Consider the following 16,181-nt stretch of genomic DNA (forward strand, 5'->3'; position numbering starts at 1 on the left):
TCAGTCTCCCACTTGTCCTTAGGGACAAGTGTGCATTTCCTAATTCCTTTGTCGCTCGATGCTTGCTCTTGAACATAAGGTAAGAGTCGTCATCCTTATTATGTCCAGAGGTGTTCCTCGGTTTCAGAGTTCAACTGATCAAATAAACAGATAATCATAGCCTATGATTCATCCGAGCACGGCCATGCATTTCACAGTTTCTAGCTCTCCGAGTGGCCTTGTACAACTTTTAAGCATCTCATCCCGATTTATGGGAGGACAATCCCAATCTTGCGATCTTGAGATTAGACTTCGTTTGATAGGTGATTACCTGAGCGTTGCCTTTATAGCCTCCTTTTACGGTGCGACGGTTGGTCAACGTCAAAGCAACCAGTTCTCAAACAAGTAATCTCAAATCACTCAGGTATTGAGGATTTAGTGTCTAATAATTTAATGAAATTTACTTATGACAGATTTTCATCTCTTACAGTAAAGTTTCATAGGTCTTGTCCGATACTAGTCTTCCCAAAGTAAGTATCTATGCAAATGATTATGACATTGCCATGTCCACATAGTTCAAGAAACAGAACTACTAGTCATCTTGCATTCTAATCGTCTAACGTTTTCTATGCGTCCAATTTTATAGAAAACTCCGACTAGGGACCATTTTCAACCTTTGACATTCAAGTTCACTTGATAGACATTTCTTAGTCACAGGACTGGTCCTGACAGTCTATCTTGAATATATCGTCAAATTTGAAGGGACTCATCATTTAATACTAAACCAAGATTAAATGGAATATGAAAATACATTTCATATATGATAAATGTTCAACCCCAATGTTTTATAACCATGGGCCTCAAACACATCTTCTAAAACAATTCATGGAATTCAAAGCTGTGCTTGATTTCCAGTGCTACAACGTGAGTGTTGCTTCTCACTTGTTGCATAGGTTTAGTTATCATGCTTTGCCAATCTTAATATCCTTTTCATCGAATGTTCTTCGAGATATGATGATAAGATCTTTTCGAGTTTGTTTATTATGTGATCTAGTCTTTCTTACTTTGATGGTGGTTTTACTCATTTTGCAATGTAGAACCATCAAGTTAGCAGACGTTTTTCTTGCTTCAAGAGTAGTTCTACGCATTTTTCAATGAAGAACCATCAAGCCAGCAGATAGGTGATCTACCCAAGTTCAATGAAGAACTCTTTAATATAAACAACTCTATTTTATTGCTTCTTAGGCAATAAGTACTTTTACTTCAACTTTATAGGTTGCTAGTGATGCTTTGTTTGGAATTACTTATCCAAGCAGTTCACAAATATGTGGAAGACTTTCCAGCTGTATCTTAGAACATAGAAATTAATATTTAATTTCCCACGCAACAACTCATGGTCTCCAATCCATGTTGCCATTTCAAAACACGATGCTCTATAGCTCGTCCTTATCAATGGTTAACTCCAAAGGGTCTTGCTTGATCCTTTGCCAGTGTTTATGCGTGTAGCATCAATATTTAGCATATCTTTATTTCCTTGAATCAAGAACTATTCCTATGTACCTTTTCAAGTACCATAAGTATTCTTGATCTCAATCTAGTTGATCTTTACTTAGATCAATAGAGATTGGTATATGTTCGTCATGGCTAAAGTCATACGATACGTTTTTGGCGATCCTCATATTATATCATACATGATAAATTCTTTTGCAGAATAATTCCCAATTGAATTCTATTCATGTAACTTTAGCTCATCTAGTTTCAGTAGATACTAAATCCAGCTAAATTCTTTGACATATAATATAGGTTTAAGAATCTTACTTAGATTCTTTGATGTTTAACTTAGTAAATGCTTATACATAGTTCAAACATCCTTTACTTAGATTTATTCATATGGGTCGAATATCTCCAATGGAGTCTTTCGTGTTTGATTTAGTAAATGCCATTACTTAATCCAAAACAATATCATAAGATCTTTGTAAATAGATCTTAGTACCCAGTATGTACTAAGTTTCGCCTTGGTCCATCATTGATGAATAATCTCAAATCTAAGTATTTAGCATTTGAATGTTAATTCTCAACAGAGAGATATGTGTGTGATACACATAGGACCAATTAAGTTTTTATGTACTCCCACTAAACTTCTTATATATCTATAAGAATCATGTATATTTTATGAAACTAAAATACTTATTAGCTTCATTAAAATATAATTCCAATTCCCAATTGCTTGCTTAAATCTGTACTTAGATTTTATAAGCTAGCTTTCTCTTTCAAGCATTTATTTGGAACCACAAATCCTATGACATACCATGTACATAGTTTATTCCAACATTTGATTGAGGAATACGTTTTGTCATCCAATTGCTATATGTACCAATATGCAATCATTGCTTGAATTATAGACTTGAGCATTACGATTATGCATGAGGTTTCAACACAATTCACACCATGAATTTTCTTGTAACCTTTAGCAACTAATCTCGCTTTGTGTGTGAACACAATTTCATGTTTGATGGTTTTTATCCTTAAAACAAACTTGCAACCAATAGGTGTGAACCTATTCTTGCAAATCAACAAAATTTCAATTTTGTCATCAAAACATTGAGTATGTTTTATGGCCTCTAACCATTTAAAACATTTGAGTCTATATATGGCCTCTAACCATTTTAGGGAATCTAGGTTTCATCATAGCTTTCTTACAAGTCACAAACTCATTAATCTACATGATAATAGTTTGACTGCAAGTTGTAGGTTTCTTCACTATCTAATGGAAGAATCGCATAGCTTCAATGACCTGAACTCCATGTTTCTTCACTATCTAATAGAAGAATCTCATAGTTCCAGTGACTTGAACTCTATGCCTACTAGGGTATAGAACATCAAACAATAGAATATCAATAGCCACTTGAAAGTATTTTGAATATTCTGTTCTCCTTGAAGCACTTGTAAAGTCTTCTAAGAGATGTCTATTCTTTAAAGCCACTTCTAAAGTCCTTAAAGAATAAGTTCGGATTTTCTGAAGCACTTCGAAAAGCCTCCGGAATGTCCGTTTATGTTTGTTGTTCGCCTCGAAGACTTTCGAGGTCTATTTTCTCCCACTTGTCATTTTGGAAACGAATCTCCAAAAGGACATTATTTCGAGCAAACAAACATTATGTTCTCAAAAATTCGTGGTAGAAACAATACCCTTGTGTCTCATCACAATGAAACATATATCTATACTTGGGCCTTAGTTTGTCGAATGACAAACACTAAGCTCCCACTGAGTTTTGCAACTCTCTAGATATATTTTATGAAAAGTTATTCTAAAATTACTTTTCAATAGCTTTGACGAATTTGGTTTAGTTTGGTGGTAGTTGAGCATTTTGTTTTAGAAATTAAAGGAAAAGTCTTTATGATCTATCATTGATCGAATCAAGTACTAATCGACTTCGATCATTCCAACTTAGATATGCCATATCTTATGGAGCTAGATTGTGAATTTTACTACACAATCATTGATGATCATATTTGGTCTCAAGTAATCATCAACATGATCTAACCTAGATCTTTATGATTTCTTGCCATGTGGATTTTATACTTCTGAATCTTTGAACTAGCCAAACAGTTTCAACTTATATCACATTTGAGTAAATAAACCTATATTCACTCAAATCCATGTGAAATAATAAAGTCATAAAATCTTTCTTTAGCTTTGAACTCTATTGTCTAGGCGTTCTAACAATAGTTCATATCTTTGTTACTTTCAACAAGTAAGACTAGCTTGTCTTAAGTTGATCTAGAAATCAACCAACTTTCAAAAGGTCCATCAAAATAGAGCTTATGAATGTTAACTTATTGATATGGTCTAAGCAACAATGCCAAAGATTAGTGGAACTCAAATCAAGGGGTTGATTTGAACCTAGTAAAGTTTTTTTAAAGAGTTGTTTGTTTTAATCAAGCATATTGACTCAACCTGTAATTGACCATTTCATTCAAATAAACAAACAAACATTGTTTTTGTTTTTCTTGAATGTGAGTCTTTCTGTGTTTGAAGCAGAAATTTAGGTATGCTGATTATGGAACAAAACAGCCATTAAGTTCCAGCCTTTGAAAGGACTTAAAACAAACTAGATGACCCTACAACTAATGTAGCATTGCCATGCTTCATTTCCCACTTGTAGGTCATTAGTGTATCCTAGCTTCCATTGTTTGAGTTATTACCGAAGTAAGAACCTCAAGCGGTATATGATACCAAGGAAGTTTGATTGCTAGGTCACTTATCTTTAAACATAAACTTATAGGTAGAAACGGAATCGTAAATTCCTTTCATATGTTCCTTTGTTTTCCTATTTCTTGTACCCTTTCTTATAGTCTTAAGAATTGAATTCTTTAGTGTTGACTTTTATACTTTGTTAGACATGTCTAATGTCACCCCAACAAGGTTCTTACCATTGAATTTATGTTGAATATTAAATTTCAACTAGATGATCTTACCAGAAGCTTCTAAAGTTCTCTAAGCATCGATCTATTCGAATGTCTAGGGACTAGACTCATTCGAGAATTAAATGGACAAAGATATTAGGTTGTTAACCATTGGTAAAGCTGAGCGTTTAAACTCAATGCTTTATGATCTCAAAACTACATTGTATCTTGATTTCACAAGCACCAATTGGTTTGCCATTCGATTTTGATACTCGAAAACAACCATAAAAGTCGCTAAAAGAAACGTACATTTTAAATTGCTCATTTTCTCTCATTTCCGTGAATCGTTCTTGGATTCACTACCAATCGAGGAAATTTACTGTTACCTTTCTAAAAGGATTTATTGCAGTGCAAGATATTTAATTATAAACAATAATTAAAACATACATTGAAGCATGCAAAGTCTAAACATTTATCATGAATAATAACTTGAAATTAAAGCAACCATGCAATTCAAACAAGTTATTAGCATTTTATTCGATTTTATTGTTCCGGCAGGTGTGAATAAAATGATTCCAAGACCCTAAAACCATTGAAGAATTAAGCACAGTTTGTCAACTCAATTCTAAAACATTTTAGGTAAGCAAAAGCCTTTTGCTAATAGTCTAGAAACTACTCTTGGTTGATAGGTACGTCTAAGAACTTATTAGGTAAACCTATCGATTTTGCCACGACATAAAAGGACTCCTTACTTATATCGTTGAGTTTCACCAAAACTAACATGTACTCACAATTATTTGTGTACCTTGCCCCTTTAGGACCAATAAGTAACACCTCGCTGAGCGAAAACTATTACTAGATTGATGTAAAGGATATCCAAGCAAGTGTATATTTTGGCATGGCACCTTTTAACTCAATTTTTAAGTTTGGAACTTAAGGCTCTTACTATGTTGGTTAGATTTTAAGTGAACTAAAATCCTTAATCATGCAACATAATCAAGCTTTTGATCTCATGCATTTTAAGACATATTTAAAAGCAATAAATAACTTAAAACATGCATAAGATAAATGTGATCTAGTATGGCCCGACTTCATCTTGAAGCTTTGACTTCAAAGTCCGTCTTGAAAATCTCCGTGGGAGGCACCATTTTCTTCAAATAGGATAAGCTATAATTAATTACAACTATTTGATGGTACGCAGACCATATTTGAATTGAAAAATAACTTTGGTACTTTAGACCAATTACATTCAAATTTATGGTACGCAGACCATATTTTCTATCCTATTTGGGCCATACTAGTCACTTCATAACCTGCAAAACAGTACATTATACAATATATACCATTCACCCATTCATTATCATGAATGGCCCACATAGCTGGTTAGTAAAACACATTATGCATCACGTAAACATTTGCAGCAATTAATCAAGGGCACCAATAATCTACCAATTATTCAGTCCTTATTAATTCTAATCAAGTTGTTTTAACCTTAAGGATTTGTAGACCTAATCAAGAGTTTATGACTAAAAGGGCTCCCACTTAAACCAATAAATTCATATGCTTTACTAATTTTAAACATAAAAATGTATTTCTAGTCTAACCGGAAACATACAAATTTAATTAAAATTTAAAGCTCATATAAATTTATAATTGAATCCAAAAGTTTAATTTAATTTCAGTCGTGTTTAAATTAATTCATGATTTTAATTTTAGTAAAATAATTAGAATAAATAAAATTTATTATAATTACAATATTCAAAATCAAAATCCAAGAAAATAATTTAAATTATTAATTTTAAAATTAATTAAAATTACGTAAACTGAAAAATTTCAAATTAAACATTCAAAACGATCTAATCGCAACGCAAACACCCTACGCATCGCACGCCCATGGGCCACACGCACACAGCCATCGCTGGCCATGTGCGCGCAGCCCATGCGCTCGTCGCATAGCTGCTGCATCTCCATCGCAAGCCATCGCACACTGTGGTGCTTGCTGTGCGCGTGCCAGCGCTCGACGCACGCGAGCCATCGCTCGCTGTGCGCGCTCGCCAGCGCACGCTGCGCGCGCTCCATCGCTCGCTGTGCGCGCGAGCCATTGCTCGCTGTGCGCGCGAGCCATCACTCGCTGTGCGCGCGAGCAATCGCTCGCTGTGCGCGCGAGCCATCGCTCGCTGTGCGCGAGCAATTGCGCGCGTTCAACGGTGGGCGCAGCGCTCGTGGCACTCGAGCTTGCGCTCGCTGCGCGCGAGGCTGCGCGCGCTTGCGCGAGGCAGTGCGCGTTGTGGCGCAGCTCGCTTGCTGCCCACACGCGACTGCCATGGCTTGCCTTTCGCCCATGCCCATACGTCCATAGCTCGTGGCCCACGACACAAGGCAGGGCTGCTGCCTTGTGCTCGTGCACCATGCCTTGCTCATTGCATTCGTGCCGCACGGGCGACGAGCTCCCTTGCTCGTCGTCGCATGCCCGCACTATACAACACCCCTTAAGGGTAACACGAAGCGTCCATTGCTTTGTGCGTGCAAGTTATATGAACGAATCGCATAAAAAAATTTAAAATTTATATTTAAAATTAATGACAAATTAATAAATAATATTAATTTCATAATTTTAGGGCGAAAAATCGAAAATTTATTATTCAATTGATTTTCGATTATTATGGATTCAAGTCTAGGTCATAAAAATTTAAAATTTATCATAAATTTACAATTTTTATGGTGGTTTTTAATCATAGGTTTCTAATTAAATTATAATTAATTATGAAAATCAAATTAATTCTAAATTATTCTAATTTTCAACAAATTAATCATAATTACAAATTAGATTGCATAATTAACAAGGCTAGGCATTCAAACTTGTTAAACATATACAGTAGGTCAATCAAAAATTCAAGATTTATCAACAAGAATCGCAAATATTTAATTTAACATCTTAAATTTACGAAATTTTGCATTCGAAAAACTAAAACCTTCGAAAAGTCATAGTTAGGCTTCGAATTTGGGAATTCTGGGTTCGGCCGAAAAATAAATATTTTTGTCAAAATTTTAGAATGCCTTTTACATGCGGAATTGACACAAAAATCACTCGATTTAGTTGAGTAACGAAGAAACTGCCGAAAAACTGCGTACGTATAATTAAATAAACGCAATTTGCAATTAATTAACAATTACGAAAATTAATCACCCCTTTTAATTCTTGCAAATTTGTAATTTTTAACCATGTTCATGCAATTTAGATTATGAAAATAATAAGGGGCTCGTGATACCACTGTTAGGTTATGATACATATGACAATTCATTAATCATGCGGAAACAACCATTTAGCCAGGAATACATATTATTTACACATAATCATATAGCATAATTTAGATGCATACTCTTTGTTGCGTGCCTTCCCTAGCTGCGCCCGAACCGAATAAGAACAAGTCTTTAGGACTCCAAGTGTCGTCCCTCCGTAGATAGTCCACAGCACGTCCGGATCCGCCTTAAGATTGACCAACTAGAATCGCCCTTAAGGTACTAGAATTTTTGGCACTCTTAGGTAAGAAATATGACTGAATTTTTCTCTCAAAACTCACTTTGAATACTTGAATTAATCCCTGAAAATATGTGACCCTAGGCACGTATTTATAGAGTTATGGAAAGGGAATTGGTATCCTAGTAGGATACGAATTAATTAAACTTAGAATCCTATACGAACTCTAATTAATTAATTTATCCTTTTAGGAATAGGAATTTAATCATATACCAAATCCTAATAGCTTTAGGAATCGTGCATGAACACAAACACACACACACACTCACGCGGCAGCCACGAGGGCCGCCCATGCGCGTGCGTGCGAGCAGCAGCCCACGCCACGAGGCCCACGCAGCCGTGGCCTTGGCGCGCGCTGGGCCTGCCTTGCGGTGGGCCTGGGCGCTGCCTTGGCTGGGCGCGCGTTTGGCTTGCTGGGCGATGGCCCGTCTTCGTGCTGGGCCTTCGTCCGGCAGGCCTCGTCCGATGCTAATTCGTACGATACGCTTCCGATTAAATTCCCGGTTCCGGAATTCATTTCCGATACGAACAATATTTAATATTTCCGATTCCGGAATCAATTTCCGTTTCGAACAAATATTTAATATTTCCGTTTCCGGAATTATTTTCCGATTCCGATAATATTTCCGATTCTGACAATATTTCCGTTTCCGGCAATATTTCCGATTCTGGCAATATTTCCATTTCCGATAATATTTTCCGATACGTACCATGTTTCCGTTTCCGGCAACATCTACGACTTGGATAATATTTATATTTCCGATACGATCCATATTTCCGTTTCCGGCAATATCATCGTTTACGGAGTATTCATTTCTTGCCTGTGACGATCTCAGCTCCCACTGAAACCAAGATCCGTCGATTCCGAATATCCATAGATGGAGTATCTAATGCCATTAAATACTTGATCCGTTTACGTACTATTTGTGTGACCCTACGGGTTCAGTCAAGAGTAAGCTGTGGATTAATATCATTAATTCCACTTGAACTGAAGCGGCCTCTAGCTAGGCATTCAGCTCACTTGATCTCACTGAATTATTAACTTGTTAATTAATACTGAACCGCATTTATTAGACTTAACATAGAATGCATACTTGGACCAAGGGCATTATTTCCTTCAAGACCCATGGGGAAAGTTCAACCTTTAGAAGTGCCTGGATGGAAGTGGGATTCCATTTCTATGGATTTTGTTACTGCCTTGCCTAGATCAAAGAACGGAAATGATACCATTTGGGTGATTGTGGACCGTCTAACAAAATCAGCCGTGTTTATTCCGATTAAAGAGACTTGGAAAAAGAAACAGCTTGCAAGGACATACATTAAGCATGTAGTGAGGTTGCATGGGGTCCCAACCGATATTATCTCAGACCGTGACTCAAGATTCCTCTCGAAATTTTGGCAAAAAGTCCAGTTGAACCTTGGGACAACTTTGAAAATGAGCACTGCTTTCCACCCTGCAACCGATGGTCAGACTGAGAGAACTAACCAGACTATGGAAGATATGTTGAGGGCTTGTGCAATTGACTTTAAGGGTAGTTGGGAAGACCATCTAGACTTGATCGAATTTTCATACAACAATAGCTACCATGCAAGCATTAAGATGGCACCTTTTGAGGCACTATATGGGAGAAAATGTAGAAGTCCCACCTGCTGGAATGATTTCAGTGAAAATATAGTCTTGGGAACGGAATTCATTGAGGAGACTGTCAGGAATGTGAAAATAATTCAGGCTAGAATTCAAGCTGCCCAGGATAGGCAAAAGAGTTATGCTGATTTGAAAAGAAGAGATGATGAATTTGCAGTAGGTGATAAAGTGTTCTTGAAAGTATCACCAACCAAGGGTGTGATGAGATTTGGGAAGAAGGGCAAGCTAAGTGCCAAGTATGTAGGCCCATATGAGATTCTGCAACGAATAGGGAAAGTAGCATACAAGTTAGCCTTGCCAATGGAGTTCGAAAAGATGCACGACGTGTTTCACATTTCCCAACTAAAGCGCTATATCCCTGATGAGCGTCATATCTTAGAGCCTGAGAGAATCCAGATTGATAGTAGCCTCACATACGAAGAAAGGCCTGTGAAAATCCATGATAGAAAAGTGCGTAGTACACGCAATAAGGACGTCAGCATACTGAAAGTGCTTTGGTCGAACCACGAGTACGAAGAAACAACGTGGGAAGCCGAAGATGACATGAAGATCAAGTATCCAGAGTTATTTTCTGAGGTGAGTTAAGAGGGCGTAACTCGTTTTCTTTAAGGGGGTAGAATGCGATAGAAATTCGCGCTTTTTACCTATTTTTATGATATTTTATGCATTTTATGCTTATTTCTAGCAACCTTTACATGTTAATGCAAGTAAATAGATCTTCCGCATAAGAAAATGTGTTCTTGAGTATTGCAAGTAACGCTTGGTTGGCAAAAGAGTGCACAAGAGTGGCACAAAGTACTTCTACAATAAGAATAAGTTGAAAAGTTTGGAAAGATATGTGAATTTCCGTGTCAAGTTTCGGGACAAAACTTCTTTTAAGAGGGGTAGATTGTAATCCCCCGTAATTCTATTATATTTTATTTATATATTTTAACGTATATCTAATATATTTAAATGTAATTTACGAATTTTAGAAATGAATATGTAATTAAAATATAATTATGTTATTACATTTTGAATATTTTAAATGATTTATGAAATTAAAATGTATTTTTGAGTTTTACTTTAAAACGAGTTCGAATTGCAAAACCACGTTCTATTGAAATTAGAAAACAAGTCCTAACCCATTGTGGATTCATCAACCTAAATCCTACTCCTAGCCCAATTGGGCAAAGCCCAAACAAAAAAATAAAACCCTTCTCTTCTCTATTCTTCACGTGAAAACCAAAAGAAAGAGAGAAAACCCTCCTTCTTCAACCTCACGCAACTCAGCTTTCTCTCTCCCGCTGCTCGCCGCCCAGCCGACCACCATCAACACGGTAAATCCTTCTTCTTCTTCAAGCTTCTCCTCCTTCCTCCTTCTTCTTTGTATTTCCTTATTTTCGTTCTTGCTCTCATGGCTTGACTCCCTTCGTTTTCGCGCAGCAACCAGTGACCCAAGGCCCGACCACCGCACGCAACCGTGCTCAGCCTTGCCGCGAGCCACCGCTGTCCGCCGGCCAGCACTCCCCTTAAACTCTTGAATTGGTTACTTTCTTAAATCCTAAGTAACTAATTATCTTCAATTAAAGTTTGTTAATTTAGATTATGTTCTTGATATGAAATTCATGATTTTTATGGTTTGAACATGATTTTAAGATTTGGGTTGAGATTAAAAACGAATTTATTTTCAGTTTTGACTAATTAAAATTAAGTTAGGGCTTATTTATGATTTATTAACTTGAATTATGTTTTCTTGAATTAAAGTTATGGGTTTTGTGATTTAAATTATAAATTTGAGATTATATGAATTTTATAATAAAGTTATTAATTTTCAGATTATCTAATTACACTGAAATATTGGTTTTTGATTGTTTAAAGTATGAAATTCAAAGTTTTTATGATTATTAATCATGATAGGTTGAGTATGGATCATTGAATTGGTTGTGTTGAGATACTAGGAACGTAGATTGACCATGGTGAAGCTTTTAGATGAAATTATATTGCTGAAAATTTAAAGTACGATGTTTGCGAAAGTTTTCAACGAATTTCAATCACTAATTCAATAATTATGATTCTAGGAAATCAAATGTTTAAGTTTTGATATTGGGGAAAGTTCTAAATATGTTTAGGATGCATTTAGAATGCTCTCTTATGGTTATCAATGAGTAGGAATTGATTGGGAATATTTGTTGGTTGTTTTAGGCGGAGAATTCTCTTTAGGCGACTTTTGAAAGTGTTAAAGTGGCCTATCAATTTGTTTATACAAGGTACGTACATACCCGCGTGCTTGGAATGTGTGCTAATTGTTGAAATCATGTTGATATTATTGTTGAACTTGGTGATGTTGATATTATAGACAAACTTGGTTATATGGAATGTGCATGTTTAATACTGTTGGACAAACTTATTGAACTTGTTTTGCACTAAGAGAACTGTAACATGTTGGTATGGATTATTGGTACAAACACGTTGGTTGGGAACACTAGATTATTCTATATGATTGGTTTGGATCAATTGGTTGTTGTTCCCTTTTTAGCTTTTCACTACTTTATGAGGGCCGAGGACCTTGTTTAGTAAGTTGAAACTTTATACCCATATACAGGGTTGATCATGGTTAAAGGAAAGGTTGGGTAAATTGGAATGAGTCTTGATTGATGCCTTTATGATCACGTACTTAATTCCAAGATAAAAACAGTTGTGAACGAATGTGGATTATATGCCTTATGTGATTGTTGAGTCATAACAGAGTATCAATTTGTAAATCATGTAAAGTGAAACTGAGTAGCAATAGCTTTAGACTGTACACGTCTAAAGTGACGGACAAACAGGAGTTGGGGTTCATGGTGGTAGCCCATGGCCTTTTCTGGGACCGGATTGATCACCGTGTCCTATTTTTATTTAAACGTTCCTCGATATCGCAGGTCACTGAGGTTACGGAGTCGCGCCCGTACCTTGTCTTCTTTAGTGAAGACTTCTGGATGGACAACTCGGTCCATTGTCTATTTCAACCAAAATAATATTATTATCATAAGTCTAGCCTAGTCTAGTCAAGTATGGTCGTCAAATTATCATGCTTTGTCTGCCCTTACTTATGTTCATTAGTATCATGTTAGGGTTCCTTTAATAGTATCATGTTAGGAATATTATTGTTTAGTATGTAGTACTCAACTTTGCTGATTACGTGCTTTGTTTGTGTGTGTTGATCATGGCTATGCCTTATTGATCCTGTGATGACCCATCTTTGGTGAGCAGTCTCTAAGGATCAATAAGCGTTGCCCATCTACAGGTTTGAAGATGATGCATCATTGGGATCGGGATTAGAGAGCTTGTAGTTATATTTGCTTATTTAAATGATTTGGTTTGTTAACTTAATTTGAAATTTGTCGTACAATTCGTATTTCCTTATTTCAGTTAATTGGTTTTGGACCTAATATGTAATAAGATTATTTATGAACCTAAATGTTAGTTTTATGTTTTCCGCTGCAAAATTCTGAATAAGCCGTTACGTTTTCACACGGGCGATAATACTTTGATAATTCCCTACAGTTATATTTAAAAAGGGATATTTTAGAAAATGGGAATTGTCGGGGTGTTACAACAGTTCTACCTCTCTTCGTTCGGTTTCTTCCTCTTCGTCGTTCTCTTTCATCCTTTCCTTCATTGTTCATTGGAGATTTGCGTTTCTGAATTATTGATTGGATCTTTGAATTGGAGATAAGAGAAATTGGTGAATCGTGTTTCTGAAATTGGCGAGAAGAACAAGGTTATTTGTATGTTTCTGATGTGGGGTTTCGAATTGATTTCAGTTCTTGTCTACCCAAATCGAATTTGTTTGGTGGGTTAAATTTCCCCCTCTGCAAAATATCCTATTTTGGACAAGGTAATTAACCTAACTTTATTCTCCTAATTTTAGTTAACTGATTTACATATGTTGATTCTTGTTGTATTTAGATGCGAAGTTGGGGTAGAATTAATCCGAATGTTCAATTTTCTTCTTGAAACATTAGTTTTTCGCAAAGTTAGGGAAGTTGTAATTGTTGAATGTTGTTTTTGTTTATACAGTAAGTTGGTTTGTTTAAGGAAAAAAAGGTGTTCATTTCTAATTTTATCAGCTTTCCCTTATTTTCAATGTTCAATCTTTAAAATTGGTTGAAATCGTTAACACTAATTGAAGATTTGAGGCAAGCGCCTTTTGTAGAAAATGTGGTGAACATCTACAAGAGTATGAAGGCATCTACTCATATTTTCAATTTCTGAGGTTTACTTTTTAACTTCTCCACACATTATAGGTTGCCTTTTTGCTTTGTAATTGAATGGGTTTAGATATGTGAAGAGGCAAATCTAAAATTCCTAATCAAATAGCCAAGAAACGGATTGATGGCTCTCCACCCGGAAACTCGAATAGTGGGACACGTGGGAATGTGGAGCAACATGAGGCTGTTGACGTGGATGTGAACCAGATGGAGTCTTCATCTCCAGATAGTCTTCCATCCTCCGGAGTTAGCAAGGGTGTCGATTTTGATAGTCGTGATCTAGGAAGAAGCTATGATCTAAGAATCTAATCTAACCTGTTAATTTGAAGTTCCTTGACCTGTTAGAATTTGTGTATCATAATTGCTTGAAGTAGCCACTTGTTAGGAATTGGTGGATTACAACCCATGCAATCAAAATTATTTAAGTCGTCCTGCATTGACATTGTATAACTGTAACAATATCATTTCTATTGTGTGCAGGTGTTGCTGGTCTGCTGTGTGCATGCGGTTTTTCAGCTGCAGTTTGGGTTGTTGCCACTTTTTACAAGCTTCTTATATGTTGTTGCATGTGTTGCTGTTGTATAGTTGTTTTGCAGTCTTCTCCTGGTAAAGTTTGATGGCCTGACTGCTTCTCCACAGAGGTTATGTTCTTTTTTGCACTACTAGGTGTCTTGCAGCGTTGTACTCTGTGGTTCTGGTGCTGAGTTGTGTAATGTGGGTGCTTGCATCTATTTTTGTTTATTTTCTGTTGTTGTTCTGGTCTCTTCTTGTGTGTGAGATGTTGTAGGTTATGCCCTGTTCTACTGGTTTTTTGGTAGTTGTGCTTTTTTGCTTGTCTTTCAGGGTTGCAGGCTGTGCACCCTTAGTTGTGGTTTTATTTTTTTCTTTGCTTGGTTTTTTTTTTCTTATATTACTTCCTTTTGGTAATAAAATTTCTCTATTTTACCAAAAGAAACATCATTTATGTTGGTAGTCATGCTTTCAGATATATAATTTTCTGCATTTTAACATATACACTACATTTAAAATTAGCAAATTCTGATAAAGACAACTAACCCAAATCCATTGGTGTAGTTTAATGGTAGAAACTAGAACTTTTTACAATCTTCAGTTTTATTTTCAAATCCTGCAAACCATCACAAAGTAGTTGCTCCTCTCAGGTATAAGATTCATGGGTTGTGTGTGGCACACTACTCGCTGTAATCAGCGAACTTTTTTTTTTTGTTGAAGCCAGCTTATGCTATTATCTTGTCTTATTTCATTTTGTACTTTCAATTATTTCTTCTGCAAGGTATTAGTTATTAACCCACAAGACACCTAAGGATATCACATTGTTATATTTATCATTTATCTTTTGGGAGTGTGCCCAGGTGTTTATGCCCTAACCAAATACTTTTGCTTATTTTCTGACTTTATATTGTTGTTTCTATAAATTATGCTTGTAGACTGCGGGTAAACTTCCATCCAAGAAGTCTTCCAAGAGAACTAAAATCAAGGATGAAAGTCATGATCAATTTGACAAGAAGCAAAAGCAGTTTCTAAGCCAATGTCTGCTATAGCGTCGCCAAGGTAGTACATCATCACTAGCTGCTGATCTGCAAAATGCTACTTCTGCAGGTTCTGAAATGGCTAATACTGGTAATGATTTTGGAACCAACAAGCAGTTCAATCTGATACTGCAAGTTTAATAAACTTCTTTTGTGCATTCTGTCAGAGTTGGAAGATATCAAAGGTAACCCATTTTGATACAAATATGTAACCTTAGCAGCTGGGTTCTTGAAATAATTAATGTGTAACTAAGTCATAGATTGATTTAACCATTACTCTAGGGACGAGGTTGCGGTAGCCAGCCTTTCCAGGATAGGGAGACACCAGTAACGTCTTTCTCCTCCAGATTTACATTTGACTTGGCAGAACATTTAACCTTAGCAGATGCAACTTTTTTCATGGATTTAGTTTTTTCTTCACTAACAACTCTTCCTGCTATTTCATTCGTCTGAGTGATGTTTATAGTGTCATTTCTGACATTTCTTCAGCCGATCCTCCACTATATATCAGGTCTCACTTGTATGGACACATCAGTTCAGTGAAATTGCGTTCCAAAGTTTAACTTCCAGGGCTTACTCCATCTGGTGTTAGGTTATGATACATATGACAAAACATAAATCATGCGGAAAACCTTAATGCCAGGCAACATATTATTTACACATAATCATTTAGCATAATTTAGGTGCATACATTTTGTAGCGTGCCTTCCCTAGCTGCGCCCGAACCGAACAAGAACAAGTCTTTAGGACTCCAAGTGTCGTCCCTCCGTAGATAGTCCACAGCACGTCCGGATCCGCCTTAAGCTTGACCAACTAGAATCGCCCTTAAGATT

The 16,181-nt window shown here is 36.2% G+C and overlaps 2 long non-coding RNA genes across 2 annotated transcripts; both read left to right on the forward strand.

Annotated features, from left to right (window-relative positions):
- Window positions 1-10,725: 10,725 nt before the first annotated feature.
- Window positions 10,726-13,036, forward strand: LOC130465965 (uncharacterized). Its single transcript, XR_008925985.1, has 4 exons — window positions 10,726-10,885; window positions 10,992-11,093; window positions 11,751-11,815; window positions 12,801-13,036. It is a non-coding gene; the product is annotated as an uncharacterized lncRNA (long non-coding RNA).
- Window positions 13,037-13,151: 115 nt separating this feature from the next.
- Window positions 13,152-15,841, forward strand: LOC130465966 (uncharacterized). The gene is made up of 3 exons (XR_008925986.1): window positions 13,152-13,428; window positions 14,282-14,442; window positions 15,247-15,841. It is a non-coding gene; the product is annotated as an uncharacterized lncRNA (long non-coding RNA).
- Window positions 15,842-16,181: the final 340 nt, after the last annotated feature.

Source organism: Spinacia oleracea, chromosome 1 (genome assembly GCF_020520425.1).
Source record: "Spinacia oleracea cultivar Varoflay chromosome 1, BTI_SOV_V1, whole genome shotgun sequence".
NCBI classification, from domain to species: Eukaryota; Viridiplantae; Streptophyta; class Magnoliopsida; order Caryophyllales; family Amaranthaceae; genus Spinacia; species Spinacia oleracea.